The sequence below is a fragment of the Macrobrachium nipponense genome, chromosome 35 (assembly GCF_015104395.2).
Source record: "Macrobrachium nipponense isolate FS-2020 chromosome 35, ASM1510439v2, whole genome shotgun sequence".
NCBI lineage: Eukaryota > Metazoa > Arthropoda > Malacostraca > Decapoda > Palaemonidae > Macrobrachium > Macrobrachium nipponense.
Genome location: NC_061096.1, coordinates 9,593,288 through 9,600,787, shown reverse-complemented (window position 1 = coordinate 9,600,787; position 7,500 = coordinate 9,593,288). Strand labels below are relative to the sequence as shown.

Sequence of the window (7,500 nt, the reverse complement as noted above, 5' to 3'; positions counted from 1 at the left end):
GTGGTTTTGTGTTGATTAAGGAATTCTTGTTATGAAAATTAAAATCTCAAGATACTATGATTTATTCTCTCTCTCTCTCTCTCTCTCTCTCTCTCTGTATATATATATATATATATGATTAAAACATCACAGTAGATGCACGAAACTTCAGTAAATAAGTGCATACCACATGAATATGACAGGCCAAAGTTCAATACCCAGCGCTTGCACGTGATGTTTATAAATCACGCATCATCGGAGCACAAATGAGCTTTGTGCTGACGCTGCATGAATAAGCACCCCTTGAAAGCGCTTGGTGCTGAACTTTGGCCTGTCATATTCCTGTGGTATTTGCTTACATACATACACACACACACACACACACACACATATATATTATATATATATATATATATATATCTAAACAACGGGAGCATCGCCCCCGTTATTCTCATATTTGGTTAGCGTTTAGCCAAGAGCTGAAGGCGAACTAAGTCTGGTAACACTTTCTCCTCTCTCTCTCTCTCTCTCTCTCTCTCTCTCTCTCTCTCAACCTCCACTCCATCATCTAAGGTCGCCAAATCAGAGTCGGAGCTACAAAAATATACGTTTATGTTTATTCAAAGTAAAGTACTAACTGAATAATTCAGACTCTTACAGGATAATTAATAGAATGATAACTCATAGTTCAATTAATTCAGATAACCCCCTGTGAAATAAGTCTTAATCAGTAATAGTCAAACACCAATTATCTCTTCTCCAAAACACAGTCCCCTCACTAGGACAGTTAGTACTCTCCACTAGGACACTTAGTCCCCTCACTAGGACACTTAGTCCCCTCCCACTAGATCCACCTGTTTAAAAGACAGGAGAACACACTAGTCACAATTGTAAAGACAGGCAAAAGATTAAATGAAATAGAACATCTTTACAAAAATGTCAAAAACAGAAACAAGCCATCCCTTTGGCTAAATCACAATAATTCTTACCCATTGCAGCTTGGAATATCACACACTTAAACAAAAACACATTATAGAGCCATCCAGGCTCTTTCTCCCCAAGGCAGCCGTCTCCCCCGTTCTGCCTAGTTACCTTCCGTTAAGAACGAAAGAGGCGCACACGTACAGATGAATTCACACTCTTCGGTAACTGGTTGCAGCCAGTTTTCAAAGGCACCTTGGACAAGCTATCATGGCACTGATATGCTTAGGTAAGGAACGCACATAACTACAGGACGATCATTGACCTGCTTAGGTACATCAGCATTCTTAAGCTGAGATGTCTTGTCACTTGGACTCTCTGTCTCCAGGGAAGTTGAAAATGATAAGTCTGTACATTCCTCCTTTTTACAGATTAGCTCGGCCACCATCCTGGCTAGCCCCAGCCTAGCCACAGGCCACATAAAATAGCTCATATATAAAAAAACACATTGGCCGGCTCAAAACACAAAATACAGTAATAACTGCACGTCTCTGGCAGTATAAAGTAATGTATATCATGCTTCATCTCCAAAAACAATTGGGTGTATAAACTTTTTTCTCCATCTCGGATACTTGAATATCCCTCTTTGTCTGCAACTGCTTGCACAGACTCGTAACACGCTGTAGGAAGGCGAAACGTCTCCCAGTGGAAGACATCCAACAGCTTCTGTAGACCCAAAAGCGCTGTAGAACTCTGTAGACTTGTAGAAACTCTCGTAATTAGGCATACATCAGCAACATCTCTGCAACGGCTGGTGGGCGTCTTGCTAGCGTCGGGGAACGACGATTATGGTGTGTTTGAGTATGTCAGTCATGTCATCGGTCAATCAAAAAAGAATTAACCCCAGACATACTTCTATCAAATAATGACTTCAAAAATTCCCAAAAGTACTAACTGAACGTCTCCCAATTAACTCCATTTAATATGACCACTGAACTAATTACTAACTTCAATTCGTGAAGGAACCCCATATGACCACTAAATCATAGGTCATTATCACAACCCTGCAAAGAAAAAAAAATATTAAGTTCTCTAACTTAATTCTCCAATAATAAAAAAAAACTTCACCAAATTCACACACCAGCACCCACACTCCAGACCTCAGACTCACAGAATCTCCACGGACTTCTGTCATCACATTTCAAGCTCACAGATTCTCACAAATAAAAAAAAGAAAAAAGCAATGAGCCCAAGAAAAAAAAGTCATGTAACAAGCCCAGCCCCAAAAATCATCACTGGGAAATGTTCTCTCAAGCTCTGATATTTCAACAACCCACAAAATCAGTAAAACTCTCCAATGTCTGACAGCAAGAACCCCTCACTGCTCACATAATTAATTTCAATGAGACTTAATGTCAAACGCCCATTTATGTAATTCACAAACCCCCAACAAATCACATCTCCCGTCCAAAAAGAAATGCTATTTAAAGCTCAATCCCCAATTACATCTCTCGTAGGAAAAGGAAAAGAAAAGGAAAATAAAAAAAAAAGATAAGAAGAAGTGAACTTCCCCCATCACAAAGCACATAACATATGCATGATATACATAACCCCGCGTTTTCCCCATAAATGCCACATGTATAGTTTCAGAATTTTGCCACCACAACTTTTTCATCTATCGGACACGGCCAGAAAGCAACCCCTTACACGTGCATTTATATGAAATGCCATGGTCAGCATTTCCAGATATTGCAAAAACTCTGAGCAATCACCACTAGAGGAAAAGAGTCAGCAACCGGACACATCACAGCATTCTCAGCAAAAATCCACCTGCGGACACGTCAGGTGCTCGAACTGCAGCATAAAACTGTCTAGTCAGACTTCCAACTTCGGAAACCCATGATTCTCAAAAAAAGTTTCAATATTGACACCAAGTAAGCACATTTCACAAAATTATCTCCAGGATATGACTAAGGTGTTCAAAAATTGTCTCAAAGACATAACTCTCACATGATACTGCCCAATTATATATTATATATATATATATATATATATATATATATATATATATATATATTTATTTATTTATTCACAGTTATGTGTGCGTTTGTATGTGTGTATGTATGAATACATAAATTACCCAATTTTCTCCTGTACAAATCAAGTTAAAGTCCCCTAATGCATATAAATTCCTCACCATTAACCGCATCATAAGTTTAGAAGCAGTACGACAACCCCACCTCTTGAACAGGCTGTATTTTTCGATTTCCTTTTTTTCACCTTCACTCAAATAGTTCTAGATTCTTCTCCCCTTTCAGTAACCTTTTCTTATCCATCCCCGATCCATTCTATTGGTTAAATCATACAAGCTCCCCCTGATTTCCATTTTAACATGTGCATAGTAGTGGATGAAATGTTTCACTAATTCACACATAAGAATAGATTAAGTAACTTTATGTTTAATCATGTACATGAAAATGTATGCATATATGTGTATACACACACACATATACATACATACATACATACATATATATATATATATATATATATATATATATATATATATATATATATATAGAGAGAGAGAGAGAGAGAGAGAGAGAGAGAGAGAGAGAGAGAGAGAGAGAATAATTTTTTCTCAGTCGTATGACGCGAGGATTTCTCAATTTATCATTCATCAAGAACACCAAGGTCTTTTTTCAAGAATGAAAGAACGGCTGGAAAAAGGAAAAGGTGCCACTTACGTCAAAGTGGAAAAGTTGAAGCCTGACCCAGAGTGAAACTCTACTCTGCGAACTTTTTGAAAAGCTACAGCTCCTGTGGTTGTGACCCAGTAAGGCTGGCGCTGACGTTGCCTTTCAAGTTATCCTTTTCTCTTCCTCACGAGAAATTATATGTTAAATGAAAAGTTTTTCCAATATAGATACTCTAACAAGCTACATGTGCTAATTACTACCACTGACATCCATATAAGTACTGTTAGTGAATGGAGAGAGAGAGAGAGAGAGAGAGAGAGAGAGAAGAGAGAAGAGAGACTGCAGGGGAGAGAGAGACGAGAGAAGAGAGAGAGATGACGAGGTGTTGGAGTTTAAAGTAGGTGATAGGTGCTTAATTTGCTTTGTGGGGCCAATATAGAGACATAGTTCTTTTCAATGGTGATTTTACAATTCTTCGCATGTGTTCTAATATTAAAGAACTTGGGATTAGAGATTCTGGACCCAGTTCTGTAAATCAGTCCCAAATGGCTGTAACACCGGACTTATAACAGTTTACGTGAAAAACCAACATATATACCAAGACATCTTGGGCATTCAAATTCATATATACCATTGGACTTCATGAAATCCTACAATTTGTCCTTGTAATTAATGTACGCACTCATCCCATTCATTCATTGAGATAGTTTGCGGTCGAAAGTTAAAATTATTATTGAAAAGGAATTTGGTTTTTAAAACTTAATCCCAATCCCATGAATCCGCAAAACATTGGAGAGGTTTTTAATTACAAAGTAGAGAACTATCGGCCTACGGTAAAAAATAGAATTAATGCATGGTATATAGAAACTCGCAGGAACTCCGAGTTTTCAACAGAATTCAGAAACAGATTGGTTATTGCAAAACGTTTACCACAAAACATTCATGTTGGAAATCTTAACGTTATTTTGGTTTCCTTATATGATATTCTTCCTACAGTATCAAAAAGAAAGGCGGTAAATGTACTGTACTGTACTGTACATATATTTCCCAAAATATTATGCAATCATATCCACGAGAGGTTCTTAAAGACAGACTATGTATTAACAATGTGATTTGTTTATATTAGGCAGAAAGGGGATAAACAGTTAAAACATACATTTAATGTTTAAAATGCATGATGGATTTAAACATAAAAACAGTAGCAGGGTACAACACTTTTGCTTCTTAATGTCATAGCAGTAGACCACCACTAAACACACTTATGTCGTAAGTTGTATTTAACCCATTGTCACTTCCATCTGACCAGTAAGTTCCCTTGCAGGTTTTAGGAATGGCCTGACGGGAATAAAGCTACCGAAAGCGTTTCCATACGCAGAGATAGTCAATCATCCATCCAGGTGCCGATTAGGTCCAAGGTTTCATAATTTTATTGATTGAGAGCCCTTCTTGATCCTCGACCTTCCTGCAGCTGCGACTCACTTCTGATAGTCCGCTGATGAAGCCTTGGGGTTCTCCTTTGTTGACAGAGAAGAGTTCTGTCCCATATTACAGGATGTCATCAATCTTGCCATTTTTCAATGGCTCCTGATTTCCACTCAGTGTAATGCAGGGATCCACATCATTATTCTACGAGAGTATTCTCGTCAGGAAACCCCACGAGGGAGGAAGGCTTTTAGTTAATTACTCTGACCTTTGTTCGCCTATGTAATAACAAAGTTAATTTCCAAATGAATTTATAACATTAGTTCCTGTACTATGGGCATCGCTTCTTATAGAAGTAAATTGGTTCCCAGTCGGATATTGATAGCATCCGGAGAACTGAGAATACAGGGCTACTGCGAATAAGATAGAATGGATTACGATTTTCATTCCAATTAAAGGACACTTCAGAAATTCGAAACGATTCGCCCTTTCCTTTATAGATTTTTTTGACGATTAAATCTTTAGGGAAACTGGAATCAGAAACAAATACGTGTGTGCTAATCCAATAATACTTTTTATTCATCGTAAAGGAAAAGAGAACGTAGGTAATGGTGTTCTTTACGACGTATGGTGTAATGAACATCGAGAAATAAACCTTTTCACTGTTAAATAACTTTTCACCGCTAATCAGGATACTTTTCTTTTATTTACTTATGTCTCTATATAGAGAGATAGTAATAGTAGCATTATCCTTTGTATCGTTTCAGTGATACATGATAGATTTAAACACAAGAACGCCTGTTCTTCGGTATAAAATATCGTAAAACAATGCAAATCCAGAGCTATATGTTCTGTGTTCCTAAAACTATATACATATATAAAAAATATGTACTTCAGTTAAATAGTCATTACTTAACATACCTTCAAAATTATATTTCACTAATATGAAGGAAAATAAAATGTACATCATCAGTAATCTCTTAACTATACTGAATATACTGGAGATATAAGAATATGCACATGCACAAAAATCAGTACGAACATACAAAAAGTTCAGGTTAGTATTTACAGAACATCGATCCTTAAACGTCATCGCACACACTATCCGGCATTTTCTGGAAAGAGAGAGAGAGAGAGAGAGAGAGAGAGAGAGAGAGAGAGAGAGAGAGAAGCGATTTAATTAGAATGACATTTGTAGTATCTTGATCATTAATAAAGTAACATTGTTATAGAAATCCTGATTAGTGGTGTTGTCTACGAAGTATATGTTAAACTATTGTCTTAGTAACAGAATAATCTAACATTTATAAAGAAAGGGAAATGAAATATATATTATAATTAATGATTACCAATTTTCCTTTCCCATCGTCGGTATCCTGTTCCACTGTACCGCGAGACTGTAGTTGAAATTTGGTTTTCAAGTTTCTTTGTTAATATATTATAATCTAAATTAATACATAAAAATGTGCTCATGGTGATCTAAAAGAATAAACATCTGTATATATGAGATCCGAATACATAATACGGTTGTGGATGTTAGACGTTATAGACCAAAGGTGTCTAAACTAAAAAAAAAAGTATTTTTTTATATTTACATACTTGTTCAGACTTGCAAGGTACATACCATATTACTGGGCGTGAAAAGCAATGGAGTAATATATTATTCTCCCTAAAAATGGGGACAATTCACGAAAGACTTGCAGTTGCTAGTGTGAATAATTGCTACTAAATTGGAGTAGAATAATTACTTCTCACACAACGTAGATGATAACGTATAAGGGACACGATTGAAGTAAGGAAATGCATTAATTCTGAAATTCCTGTGAACAGTTTTCAGTCGCTCGATAACAGATGCGGTAAACTTATAAGGTTTCCACAAGTTCCACTCCAATGTCAAGTTCAGAAGTCGAAAATACATCTGTGCACGACGTCACGAAGGTATTTCTGATCCTGTATTATAAACTATTGCCAATAAAGAAGTTTCCCAGTATAGAAAGCTAACATTTGCTTAATTAAGGTTACAAAGCAAGACGGCTGATATATATTTTCCATTTGGGAATATCTCAAGCAAGAGAATCCATTGATGTTTACTTGATGTTTACTGTGTTGTATATGTACTACAGAGTAAATACAACTCACTAGCCATGGACATGTTTAATAAGTTGTGATCATTCCAAACCTACGTCTTACTTCTTAAAAAGTAATTTTAATTGTCTCAAGTAGAAAACTAGAGTTTTCCAGGGAGGGCTGCAATGAAAGGCTCTGTGGTCATTTTGTACTACTACTAATAATTTAGCAAGGAAGGGTTTGGTGTGGTATATAATAGAAACCATACGTCTAAGAAGTGAGGACATTTCAGGAAGTGAAACCGTGGATTTTAGGAAAGTGGAGATCGACCTTATGAATAATGAAGCGCCATTTGTGCATTGAGGCTCATTAAGGTATTTCTGTCTTTTAACTGAGAAGCATTGAGGGGGAA

The 7,500-nt window shown here is 36.6% G+C and overlaps 1 protein-coding gene across 5 annotated transcripts in view; it reads left to right on the top strand.

Moving 5' to 3' along the window:
- Nucleotides 1–7,500, top strand: part of LOC135208415 (glutamate receptor ionotropic, NMDA 2B-like) — a 1,060,362-nt gene that overhangs the window by 203,950 nt on the left and 848,912 nt on the right. The gene's annotated exons all lie outside the window — the stretch shown is intronic.